Source organism: Melopsittacus undulatus, chromosome 1, assembly GCF_012275295.1.
Source record: "Melopsittacus undulatus isolate bMelUnd1 chromosome 1, bMelUnd1.mat.Z, whole genome shotgun sequence".
Lineage (NCBI taxonomy): Eukaryota > Metazoa > Chordata > Aves > Psittaciformes > Psittaculidae > Melopsittacus > Melopsittacus undulatus.
The window spans coordinates 112,460,648-112,474,085 of NC_047527.1; the positions used below are offsets into that span (position 1 = coordinate 112,460,648).

Below are 13,438 nucleotides of genomic sequence, written 5' to 3' on the forward strand. Positions count from 1 at the left end.
AGCCTGGTTTTCCAGCAGATGGCAATAACCCATAGTGGGAGAGCAGGAGCAGTCTTGCCAAATCCCGGTCGACTGACTGTGAGAAGGGAAAAGCAGGGAAGAGAGAGCAAGTCGATGAATAATAGATTACTAAAATCTAGCCAGCTAGAAAGTGCATACACAGGAGAGGGGAAGAGTGCATAATTCATCTATAATTGCTCGAGGAGGGGATTTAAAATAGAGAGACAGACTGCACATTCCCTTTGTTTCTTTTTTTAAGTTTTCCAGTGGTGGAAATATGTTTTTATTCACCCATCTTGGCATTAGGGCTCAAAGGTGACCCAGCTACCGTCCTGCCATGTCAGGTGACATTGCTGGACACACACACGGTGCCAAGGCATGTCTGAAGCATGATCTAAAAATGACTGTTGTCTGTAATACTGCAGGCAAAAAAGTGGTGAGCATAGAGCATGCATCTTAAAAAGACAGTGACAAAATCCTGATACTATCTTGTTGATGGCTATTTGATAGCTCCTGAAAATACTTATGAGGAATTTTTATCTTGTGATTCACCGTGAATCATCCCGCTCACTTTTCAAACCATCAAAATCGTGTGAAGTTTGCTTTTGTCACAGCAAACAGAAACCATTTAACTTTCTTGTGCTTCTCCAGAATAAATGAGAGAACAAGAGAGAGCAACACAGGTTGGCTAACCTGAAGTTTATAAAGGATATTTCCTTGGGAATTTAGCAGGAGGTGTGTCTAGAAGTGATGATTTTGTGCAATAAACTTACTTGTATTTGTCAGTTACAAATGTCTTAAAAATTGGCATTACAGAAAGCAACACACAGACCCATGCTCCCAGCTCACAGTTCTGTTTGTGCCAACATCCCGTTCCTGAAAGTCAAAAACGTCAAGCTCTTCTGGAGGAATAGCAAATAAGACAACCTGCCCTGGTTTCCTATTCACTGAGGGGGAGTACAAAAGTCTGGCCCATGTTGTAAAACCTGATCATTTATAACTGCTGCCCTTCCACAGCTACCTGCTTAAATCTCCTTTTGTTTTGTCATCTTGCTAAGCTCTTGGCTTGAGTGAAAGACTTTGGCCATGTTCCAATTTGTGTCAAAATCTTTCTCAGTTTCTACTCTGTAGCATTTCAGTATCACTGAATGTTCCCTTCTTTTCTTTTTATAAAAGAAATTTCAGAAACTGTTAATCTACTTTCTCCTTGCTGGAATGTTATATTTCTCTTACAGTGTTTCCTTGTTCTAGTCTCTTCCAAAGATAATTAATTTTCAATCTGATAAAAAAAGGCATAATAAAGTGGGAAGCATGGGTAATGACCACTCATGCAGAAAAATACTGAGCTACTCTCATGAGAGAAGTCAGTTCTCTCATTTTGATGTCTCCCTTGCCCTTTTCCAAGAAAGAAACTAGAAGGGATGAGAAGGTAGCTGTTTTGGATAGGTATCTGAATGAGATTCTAATAACAATGTAATTGCAAGAGCAACAGTTGAAGGCTTTGTATGTTAGAAACTTGTAACTGTTTATTATTTACCTACCACTGTATCAGCAGACCTGTTCTAACTTCTGCTGGCAAGACAGCTTCTCAGCCTCCACCACAACCTGTTTCATGCCTATTTTTGAATTATTATTTGTTCAGCATCTAATAAGACATTCAGTTTGTGGCTTGCATGGAGTATGTGGTCCAGATCCCCAGCTCTGTGTTTATTTTACTGTTCTGCTATTGACAAAGCTGATGCAGGAAGGTGAATGCCAGCATTATCTTTCAGTGCCAGATGGACTAGCACAGAAAACTGCAGTTTGATAGACCTGCTCAGAAGTAATTGTTATGTGCTTTATTTTCTGACCAAGAGACAAGATGTCTACAGAAACTGTTTCTTTCTGTGATAACTTGTGGTTATTGATGCACTAAACAATTTCCATCAACCAAGAGTAGGAATGGAACATGTATTTTCCAGTACATAGTAAATTCACTGGAAAAAAACAAATACAGTCTCATTCATTAAAAACTTCATAGGTTTGATCTGAATTCGTTTGAACGATGCTGCCTAGGGAGAGCAAAGGAAGAGCGATGTCACTGTATTCCCATCACGGAGCTGGGGGAAGGGGCTGTCTCTCTTTGAACATTTACTCTCAGCATGAAAAACTCAGGTTCAGTGTCTGCTTGAGGGGATTTAAGCCCCCTCCACCACTTCTTTCTTAGTTCTTCATTGCTAACTGCCACACCATTAAATATTCTGGGGTGCCTACAATCCTGTTGCTGCTGTTCCATTTAGCATTAATAATTAAATCTGGACTGAGCTTCAGATATCTTCCATCCTTGAGGAGTGCTCCAGGCTGAGAGACATTCACATCCTTTGTTGAAATGACTGCTCATATATTTTCCGCACACTAACACTGTGCCAGGCAGAGGGACTGAAAGTGGCCCACTTTAGAGTGACTGTCTCATGGTAAGGATGCTAATCTAGAAGAGATGGTAAACAGGATCTTAAATCCAGTTTCTGCTTCATTTGCACTAAACTACAAGCTCTTTGTTTTACTCTAAAAACTAGCACATTTAAATTTGTTTTGACCCAAGTCAGGCCCTGGTTTTAATTCCTCCTCCCCCTTTTGTTTTTTTGTCTCAGCAGGAAGCTTGAGAACTCTCACTCCCTTTTCATTAGTTGCAAACATAATGATAACAGAACTCTGAGGCAACAAACACCTCTCACTTGGCTTTGGAGTTTATTCATCCCTAAGGTATAGCTATTATTTTGTAATTGGAAGCACCTTCTAGGTATTCTTTTATCAGCAGTATAATAGATACTTACAGCTCTACTACTACTTCCTTGTGAAGCTGCCTTAGCATTAACAGCTTTTATCTTGGCTCAGCTGTTTGCAGGAGCTCTGGGGCTCCTCCCTTGCAGGACATAGTTTCATCCTGACCGAAACCAACATCCTACACAGTGTTCACTCTGTCACTAGAGCAGACAGGTGCTGCACCATTTTTCTTCCCACTCTGCAGGAAGAGATCATGATCTCAGTTATGTAAAACAGTGGATGGATCATACATATCATGTACTGCTACAGCCATGACCGAGTGTGCACAAGGCTTCTAGACTTTACAGTTACAAAATGAGCTAATTACAATACAAAATCTTTGTATTTGCCATCAATATTTTCATTGAAATGTTTAGCATTTATTAAATTGAAACCTGACTTTCCAAATGGAGTCTGTGACTACATGAATCAATTAGTTTGATGAAAATAAGAGACTGGGGATTGGCTTAGTGACAGTGGTACAGGTAAGAATTTTATCTGAATGCTTTAGAGCATGCCAGCACAGTGAGTGGCTGACACTGGGGGTAAAGGCATTGGACAACAGCTATGGTGAAGAGGTGCAATGCAGAGTCACAGCTAACATCCTCTTTCTTGCCCCCTTTATAGAAAAAGGAGCAATTGTAAAGTCAAGCTGTAATCTATCCGACATGTGACACAGGATCCTTCACATCATCTTGGGTTGTAAACCCATGCTGGTCCAGCTAAAACAGTACAGATTTCCATTCTTTCTAATGACACATCACTTTCACTATTTAAAAAACACAAATAACAAAGACCTGGCCAATTGCTTTTGATTAGTTTCTCTCATGGTTTGTTCTCTAGTGAAAAACTTGAGTGACTCCTCCCTGGCTAGAAACAGCTGAGGCAGCAGAACTAACAGTTGCACTGACTGCATTACCTGCAACATTATTGCTATGCCAGCCTTAGAGCAATGAAATACTTCGTAAGGGTTTCTTCTTTTTCAGTGGAAGACGACTAGGCAAACAGGAAGAGCAAGGAAAACAGCAGAGAAACTTGCAGGAAAGCAAACATAAGACCAAATGTGGGCCTCAGTTTCTGAAGATATCTTTATTTGAAGAAAGAGTAACAGGACTGGAAAGGGTTTGTTCTCTGAAGTCCAGTGACTCCTTGGAGATGGCTATGATATGCTGAAATTACTAAGAACTCTGAGCCAGCACATAGTTTCCTTCATACCAGCCCACTCAGGGACTTGAAATAATGTTTTTGTCACAAGCAAAGCACAGAACTGAAAGAAAGAAACACAGCATGTCATGGAAATGTCATAACCTTCTACCTGATTCTTTCTGCAGTAGCTGTTGGCACAGTTTTGTTTTCTCTGTTATGAAGCAGAATTAAATAGAGTTGGCGCAGGGGGTATAATCAACAGAGGAACTGGAGTAGGAAGAATAAAAGGTGGCATCTGCACTAGTAAATTAAACATGGTCACAGGCACTAGAACTTGATCATCAATACTGTGAAATTGTTAGAACAGTCCTTCCCAAGGTTTTGGGCAGAGGCTAGGTTGCCATCTCCCATGTGTGTCCTGCAATTAGACCTTTCCCAACAGGTAGCCTAGATGCAAACTCCAGATTTTGAACAGTAAAAGCTCTATGGCTGTGGGGCTTTCTGGGCCAGTTGGCCTCACCATCTGAGAGCTGCTTGGGCCTGCTTAACTCACAGGTGTAGGCACAGTTACAGAGAATTCAGGGCCCCTCACATTCTTCTTCTTTTGACATAAGCAATGAAGTCACATCTTTTCTCTAAATGTATCTAACAGCATCTTGAAAGGAGTTATGATTTCTCCTCATTCTAGTGCTCTCTCTGAAGTCATTCAAAATCTCCACCCTCCTGATGACAAAGAGCTTTTAAAGAAAATAATAATAATAATAATAATAAAAGCCATTTTGCATCTATTTGGTTTAGAGAGAATAGCTTCTGTTGGTGTTTGCCCTGACATGTTTTCAGAGAGGAAGCAAAATCCCTCTTCACCTTTGTTGTGTTTAACTATAGAGCATGGAAATGTTTAGAGACCTCACAAAAGATGGAGTGTGCTGTTCAAATATTTCAAATAGTCTCTTCCATGTGAAACGATAAAAAAGTATTTTTTAGTTTCCTACTACTGGCTATTCAAGTTCTCATTTATCTTATGGGTAGAAAGCACCTCCTAATTTCCAACTCACATGTCTTCACAGCTCAAACAGGAAAGACACCCTGCACATACAACATTTCACGCAGCAGCAGTTTGCCCAGTCACACAGACAGCCCTGGATGCTGCAGCTGTGTCTGTACTAGTAAATAAAACAGGCTAAGACTGTCCTTTGGCCCTGGTGAGCTGACAGCATCCATCAGCTAAACTCTTTCACCCTCAGAAACAGAGTAGGTACATCCAAAATGCTTAATTCCCTTTCCACAGTCTCTGGTCTGTGCTATTTCTCAAGCTGCTTGAACATGGGAAGATGCAGTTAGACCAAAACCATGCCAGAGAACATGCTAACAATTGAACACGGTGGGTGGCCTCATTTGTTTACCAGCACAGCCATAGCCTTGGACTGTGATTTGAAAGAATGTTTACTGAGTTGAACATCACAGTTACCAGATGAAATATTTTTCTGTGTCACTGGGATCCATAGAGTGAAACCTCTTCCATTAGGACCACTCTCCTCTCCAGCAGTTTTCTTCAAGACCAACTCCACGGTGACCAAGCAACATCTTTAAAAGAAAATATCATGCTTATGGAACAAACGATTTCAGAGAAACTCTGAAATATAACACATACATGTATATTTTTCTGAGGATAGGTAGGACTAAATTCACTTCAGGCAGCTGAAATTTAAAATTCTAATGAATTTTTTCTCTGTATAATTATTTTTGAACATGGCAAACTTCTGCCATTCACCAGTTCCAGTAGCAATGATTTCCACTGTTTAACTACATCAACAGACTCCAGAGTGCAGTTGTTCTGATCACATACAGGCACCTACTTTAGGATGAGACTAATTATTCTCCAGACTCCTTTGACTGTAACAAATACAACCCTACTGATTCTCATGGGAGTTTAGACACCTAACTTGGATGTAGATACAGACTAGTAGACACCCAAAACACTTCTCTGGCTTTACAATATGCCTGTTAAGCTGAGATTGAATCACATCCGGTCCATGGATTTCTGCTCTTCCTCAGAAACAGCATTCAGTATAAACTGGACAGCGTCATATAACTCCACTTTGACCATCCACTGGGAACTTCACTGGACCTTGAGAAGCCTCTGTGGGATTAGCAATGTGCAGTACAAGTCTGAACTTCCAGTTTCAGAGCACCCAGAAGCAAGTGTGCTGCTTGCTGGGCCATGCCAGGCCCTTGAACTGGAGCGAGTTCTGAACCTGTGTCATTTGGGGAACCTGAAACTCCCTTGTGTATCTCCTCTAAGTCTGAATTTCATGCAATAATAAAAAGAACTTCAATACAAATAAAACATTTAACATACAAAGTTTTATTTTATTGCTTTTCCACAGCTCTGTAATATCTTTATTTTGATTCAGCTTATCAGTGGTTCATAAACACAGTTTCCTCTTTTCATTAGACAAAAAATAACTTACTTAGAAATAAAAGACACTGGTGCAGGACTCTCCTTAATTCTCCAAGGTATAAATGCACATTAACATTGTGCTTTTTGAATATCAATGTCTTTCATTATGGGTTTAACCCAGGAAAGTGATATTACCATTTAAAGGATTGATTGTGCCTTCTCTATATTTTGCTTGTTAGCTCAGACTGTGGCTAGATCAAGACATGATTAGTGCAGAGCTGACTAAGATTTAGTTTAGCTAAAGGTCTTAAGTCAAGGTAGAATATAGAAATGTCCTCCTTCACCCATTGTCTGCTTTAGCAATCCTGTCAGAAATACCTTTCTCTGCTTTTAATTCTGTGTTGTGACTCAGAGGTGTATTTTCATGCTCAACACAGAAGAGACACAGTTTGGAATGCTATGCTTAAGAAGAGAAAAGTGATAAACAGTTTAACTACACAGGTAACTAGTGAGCCTGGCCTTGGCAAGAGCAGAATTAAAGGATCAGTTGGGCCAAAACAAACCTCGCTTTGTTCGTTAGTAATGCTGACAATCAGATAGTTGTAAAAAATGGTTCTTTGCTGCAAACTGAGACTGATAATACGAACAATAAGCACATTCGAATTTTTGTCACAGATTCTGTTGGATGATCTCAGGGAGAGATAAATACTGAACATCGTCACAGTGACCATGTGGCAAATGAACAGAGAGGAGTAAAAAAGCAGGCACTGATGCCAAGCCATTCTGGCTAATAGGATTTACAAAAATAATCTGCTGGCAAGATAGAAAAATCTTACAAATTCCTCTCTGCTTTTTTCACAGTAAACCAAATAATCTTCTCAGAACTGTGAATAGAAGTTCCTCCTTAAGGCAGGGAACATTCCTTTGCAGTGTCATGGTGAAAGAAGTTCTTCACTGAACTTCTGAGAAATCTGGGTTCCTATTTCTCTGTTCTTTATTTTCGTTGTTCCCTTGTCAATTGACTTGCCTTATAATGCACAGTTATATAAATAAAGGTGGCTCATCTGCTACTTGAGTCAGGAGATGGGGTGTAAATTGACAAGTTCATGCAAAAAACCCACAGTATCTGCACTTTTCTGAAAGTGCTTTTGTAGTAGCAAGAAAGAACAGAAGAGAGGAATTGATTGTGTTTAGATATGTAGGTGGGAAAAGTATTTTTAGACAGAGGTGAGAGGCTAGAAGCTGTCAAAAAACTGAGAGTAGGAGCAGATTAGACAGGAGATACACCAGGTATCAAGGCAAGTTGAACAAATTTATAAAATGCACTTGTAGGTAGTATTAGAAGTAAACCAAAAATATTTTCTAGAACCAGCATTTCAGAACCATTTGCTTAATTAAGTGCATTTCTTTGACTAAGTTTAGGTTTCTCTAGTGCATATCACTACTGAGGTTATATAAGACCAAACAGAGAGACAAAGACTCTGAAATAATGGGACTGAAACAGAAGGAAACAGCAAAATGAGCAAGGTAGGTATCTGCAGTATCTGCCTGTGAGATGTGTATTTACCTTCTCAGTTATTTCCAAAACAAAGAATCAACATAGTTCAGAATGAGATTAGTCTGTTTGGCAAGGGGGGTGGGGGGGGGGGGGGGGGGGTGGGGGAGGTGGGGTGGCAAACAATGAATAAACAACCCGGATTTAATGCCGATCCTGCTGTAAGCAGCACATTTCTCTCGGTTACCTAACATCAGTCCTGGTATTATGAGTAACAGGACAGCAATGTCCAAGCTCAGATACACATTTCAAATTAAATTAAAACATGATGTGCATCTAGAATTACTGAGGCACAAAACAAGGGACAGCTGAACTTGTAGAGGTTTGAAATGGAGGACTTGGGAAAAAAAACCTGCAAAAAAGTAAAATGGGAGTTTGCCATTCAAATTTAATAGGCTCAGATTTTATACCCATGACCTTGGTATTTCAGAACTTTGTAACTCCGGAAAGGAAGCATCCTTTCTATGTCTAATTCAAACACCAAAAATGGATTCTTCCAAGACTGGATTTTCAGAACTATGAAACTTGTTTTCCGTGGATTTGTGTCTTCTGACAGACTGTAAGTATTGGGTCAACCTTTTTTCCACAACCATGTCATTTTTACTGTCAGTTTCTTAAGTGGCTTTTCCTGCCCCTCTATACAGCTGCCTGCTTTCAGAAAACTTGTGAGAGCTTAATTACTTGGAGACAACTCCCGTTTGGCAAACATAGTTAAATATGGACAAAGGTTTTGAAAGTTAGGCGTAACAGGACAGAGGGACACAGTCCAAACACTGACTTTTTCGTAAGGAATCAGCTTACACAGACTGATGCGTGTGTGCATGTGAGTTATGATATAAAGTGTTCAAACACAATAGATACATGGCTTAAGAGTCCTGTAGTTTCTACCATAGCTCACAAATACCACATAAAGCAATTATAGTTGGCAATTCTTTCAACCTGAAATTTGTGAGGTTACTACATGTACTAGATCTTTCCATATAACATACGGTCCCATCTGAGTTGTCAGTGTGACAGCTGTCCTACATCTCCAGGAAAACCAAGTCATGGTGAGTAAGGGTTGTGAATTCTAGCGCTTTCTACTCCAGTGAGATGGTAGAGAAATCCTCCACAGGCAGAATACGCGACAGATGCTAAAATTGGAACTTGGGCTGGACAGTTTATTTGTAATGAGGAATCTTTCATGACTGCATTTGGGCAGGGACTCAACATTACATATCTTCTGGCACCTACATCTCTATTATGCATGTTGATACTATGTGGGCCCATTGGTTCAACACTGACTCAGAGGGAAGAGTGCCTCAGTCTGAATCACTAATGCCATGTCCTGCAGCACTCCAGTGAAGCCTTGGCAGTGAGGAAGGATAATTACAGTGTGGTTACTATGACTGATTTTTAAGATGGTTTTATGTATACCTCAGGCATGTCAGTAGGTAAAATGCAGTCAGCTTGCTTAGAAATACCCAAGTGTCCCAAATATACTATTTTCTAGCATAAAACTGGGCATAAAGCTAAAACCTGTTAGACAAAAAACATACCCTCAATTTATCTCTTTTCCCCATACATATAATTTACAAAATAATAAGTATGACTACAAAACTACTGTCCTTTTACATTTTTTTTTGCCTTTCAATGATAAATAGTAGAGAGCTATATAGAGAATTTGCTTACAACAGAAATACTAGCCTCTGGTCTGTTTTTCCTGTCTGTGAAAAGCTGTTGAACACAAAGGTGACAGTGGTATCAGCCTCACAACACCAACAGAATTTTAATAATGATGTTTTGTGGACAGATAGCCCAAGGTCAAACTATCTTGGTGTTGAGGGGATATTTTCACAATGTATTCAAGCTCAGATGCTCAGAAGCAAAGCTTTAAGGTATTCACAGTGTTTACTACTTGTCCTGCATGTTGTCACATGCCTCCTAATACAAGCCATCAAGGAAATATTGATGTTGAAAATATCATTCAATATGAATGTGTCCACGTGTTCAGCATCTGTCAATTTTTATCCGTTCCTCAAATAGAGTCTCAGTTTCGTTTCTCTCTTTCTGTTCCTTGCACTCCTCAGGTCTCTTCCCATTGCCTTTCTTTCCATTCAGCAAACCTGTTCTTCCCACCTTTTGAGGATTTTACTGTCTTCTTCCTTCTTCTGTGTGTTAAAATAATCAAAGAAAGAGTTAGGGGGAACATTAGTCTTGATTAGATTAATGGAGCCCGGATAGTTTACACATCTCAGTGCCATTGTGTCAGGATGTTCCCAGATTCATTCAGGTACCGCTGTATCAGTTACAGTCAGTTCATGCTTTCCAAGTTATCTTTGCAACCATGAGGACTAGATACCATTTTTGCTTTTTAAAAGAGAAAGATAAGATTACTTACAATGTGAAAATGCTGGGAAGGCCACATAAGTATGCCAAAACTGGATGCTTGGCTACTTTTACTAATATGAGATATCAAGCAAATTAACTCAGAACAGCTGAATAGGACTATATCTTACTGTTTCTTTTTGGTCAGACTATTTAGGAATTGTGGTTTCTTCAGTTTTCAGCTGTTCAACACTCAACCCCCAGTTTGCAACGAGAAAGGGTTGTGGTTTTTGCTTTCCATCTGTTCTTTTTATTACAGCAGAAAGGCCTAGATATTCCACATTACCATGTGAATTAGAAAGTGATCTTATCACTCTGACACCGGATTACTTTAGCAGGCTCTAACAAAGACGAACAGCACAACAGACGACTAACTTGGATCACGCTCACCGACCTGAAATTACGAGCAACCCGCTCTCCGGGGGCCAGGACCAGCACTAGCCGCCCCTCGACCTCTTGTTCCAGTGACAGGGCGGCAGCACCAGCCCCCGGCTCCAGCCATGCCCAGCGCTGCCCGGGGCCCCAAAGCTCAACTCTGGGGCCGGCGAGGGGCCGGGGCTCAGCCACCCGCCGATGCCCTTCCCATAGCAGCCTCAGGGGCCGCTAAGCACCATCAGGCCTGGGTACGTCGCCCACCAGGGCAGCAGCGCTGCGCCGGGCGGGGCTCGGGGAGCACCGCGGGTGGGGTGGGCCGGGCCGGCGGGGCTCGGTGTGCGCTGCGCCCGCCCCCCCCCCGCCACACCCCCACCTCCGCCGCGCCCCGCCCCCAGCACGTGACGGGGGAGCGGTGACGCCGCCGTGCCCCGGAGCTGACACTGGGCGCGGGGCGGGCGGGGAGTGGGAGCAGCCGCAGCAGCAAGCGCGAACTGGAGCGGGCTCTGGGCCTGGCTGCGCCGTCGGAGCAGGTGAGGGGCCGGGCCTGGGCCGTGCTGCGTCGTGTCTCTTGGCTCCGCGGCCGGGAGGAGGAGGTCGACGGGAGCGGGGAGGAGCGTGGCGGCGGCGGAGCTGGGACAATCGGGCAGCGCAGGGTGTCTGCGGAGGGCACGACCTCGCCGGCTCCCGGCGGCCCTGCCCCCCGGCACCGCCCGCCCGCTCTCTCCCGGGGATCGCTCCCCGCGCCTCGCCTCCGGTGGGGGTCTGGGCGGTGCCGCCTCGCGGTGCCCCCCACGGCGGTTTCGCTCCGCGGTCGCCGCCGGGAGCGCCGGGTTGGCGGCGGCGCCGGGAGGCAGGTCTGCACCTGGGCGCTGCCGGGGCTGGGCCGCGCAGCACGACCTGCCGTGGGTACGCAGCGCCGGTCACCTGTGGGGCTGGTGGGGAACAAAGGGGGGCGGCGCGGCCTTCCCCGGGCGGCCCCGGTGACCAGTGGGGGGGCAACCGTAGGTTATCGTGGGGGGGGGGTTTGGCTGCGGTGGGTGGCACGGGTTTGCTGCCCTCCGTGGAGCCCGGGACTCGATAGAAGCCTGCAGCGGGGAGCGGGTGGGCTGCTGATGTGCCCGGGGCACGACAAGGTGCGGGAGCTGCGGCGTGGCTGGAGAAGTTGTCCCGACAGCTGTGTTTGAAAGGCATAGCTTGTTCAGTGCTCTGAGTCATAGGCAATTATTAAGTGGTTACTTATTATGCCTTTAAATTTTAAAGGACGTGTGATCCGGGGGAAGCCAGTTTATTTGGAACTGGTGCTCCCATTTCTAACCTGTGTTAGTAATCTTTGAGGAAGCAGTAAAGTATTAAGCTTGTTTTCGTAAAGCTGAGACGTTGTGCTTTGTCTCTGTTGTTTGCATTTGCATCTTCGCGTCTATTTTTACACAACTTTTGCATGCTTTAGATGCATGGTTTGCAGACAGCGGTGAGGGCTGGTGGTCTGTGTGAAAGTATTAGCTGAGAAGTTAGTTGTGCTGAACAAAGAGAGGTGCTCCTCATGAAGGAAGGTAGGAACAGAATCGAGTTTTGATAAGGTTATGGTGGGACCACTCTCTCAATTAGTGGTCATGCAGTGCAGCTTGAACCCCTAAAAAACTACCCAGGGAGAAGCAGAGATTCAGAATGCAGTGAGCTGCAGTCAGGGTGCCTCATCTGGCCTGAACTGTTAAGAATTTATCCTCATTTAGCTTTAGTAATAGAGTTTATTTCTGTATCAGCACTGCAGAAGGGTTCATTTCAGTGGTGGGTGAAGTTCGATGCTGAAAATGGAAAAAGATTACACAAGTCAATTGCTGCTACTTTGTAGGACACCATGAGCAAGGTCACATGAAGAATTTTAAGGCGATTGGTTAATATCCTTGGTGGCATTTTTAATAGTTTATAATCTGTTTGTATTATAAAATAAGTAACAATTTTATAGCCATGGTAAGGCTTTTTCCTAGAGAAAAATAAAAGAAATAACAAAACATCTTTTTAGTACCTCTCAAGTTTCAATTATCTGGTTCTAGAGCATGATAGTTTCAAAACAGAGATACCAAGCACCTATTGTGTGCCTCCTGATACTTATTTTTGGTCTTGAGTACTAGGATAATGTTGAAGTTGAAGCTAGGGGTGATTTTATCTAATATGACATGTATGTATTAGATAAGATATTAGGAAGAAATATTTTACTAAGAGGGTGGTGAGACACTGGCACAGGTTGCCTAGAGAAGCTGTGGCTGCCCTATCCCTGGTGGTGTTCAAGGCCAGATTGGACGGGGCTTTGAGCAACTGGGTCTAGACGAAGGTGTCCATGGCAGGGGGTTGGAACTAGATGATCCTTTCCAACCTTAACTACTCTGTGGTTCCGTATCACCTTTGGCCATACTTGTGATTCGATGCTTGTATATGCTAGGGACATGCTTCTGGAAGATCATTTCAGGGTCAGTTCAGCACATGGCTGTGCAGTTCAGGTGAGTGCTGCCAGGCGGTGATGTGCTGCTGGAGGACATCACTATTACCTGTCCCATGGGCTGCGCTTAGGGTACAGGCAGTCTACCTTGTGTGGCACAATGGCTGAATTAAAAGAATTCAAACCAACTAAAACATAATGGGTTTGGATCTGTGAAATCAGGGTGGTGGTAGCTGTTTGCAGACCTGCAGGGTTAATGCTGACTTGCTGAGAAAGGTTCCCCACCTATACTGTAGGTATCTCTTGCTTCTCTCTGCTGAGGCAGAGAATTAGAGCCTTGCTTGATCCTGATGATGTG

General features: G+C 43.2%; 1 protein-coding gene across 3 annotated transcripts in view; it reads left to right on the forward strand.

Moving 5' to 3' along the window:
• The first annotated feature begins 11,058 nt into the window (after positions 1-11,058).
• The window catches only part of ARHGAP12 (Rho GTPase activating protein 12), a 75,886-nt gene continuing 73,506 nt past the window's right edge, over positions 11,059-13,438 (forward strand). For 2 of the 3 annotated variants that reach the window (XM_034062140.1, XM_034062138.1), the window contains exon 1: positions 11,059-11,176. The gene's annotated coding sequence lies outside the window, so the exon portion shown is untranslated. Of the gene's footprint in view, positions 11,177-11,491; positions 11,553-13,438 lie in introns of those variants that run through there. The other variant, XM_034062135.1, reaches the window with a different exon arrangement.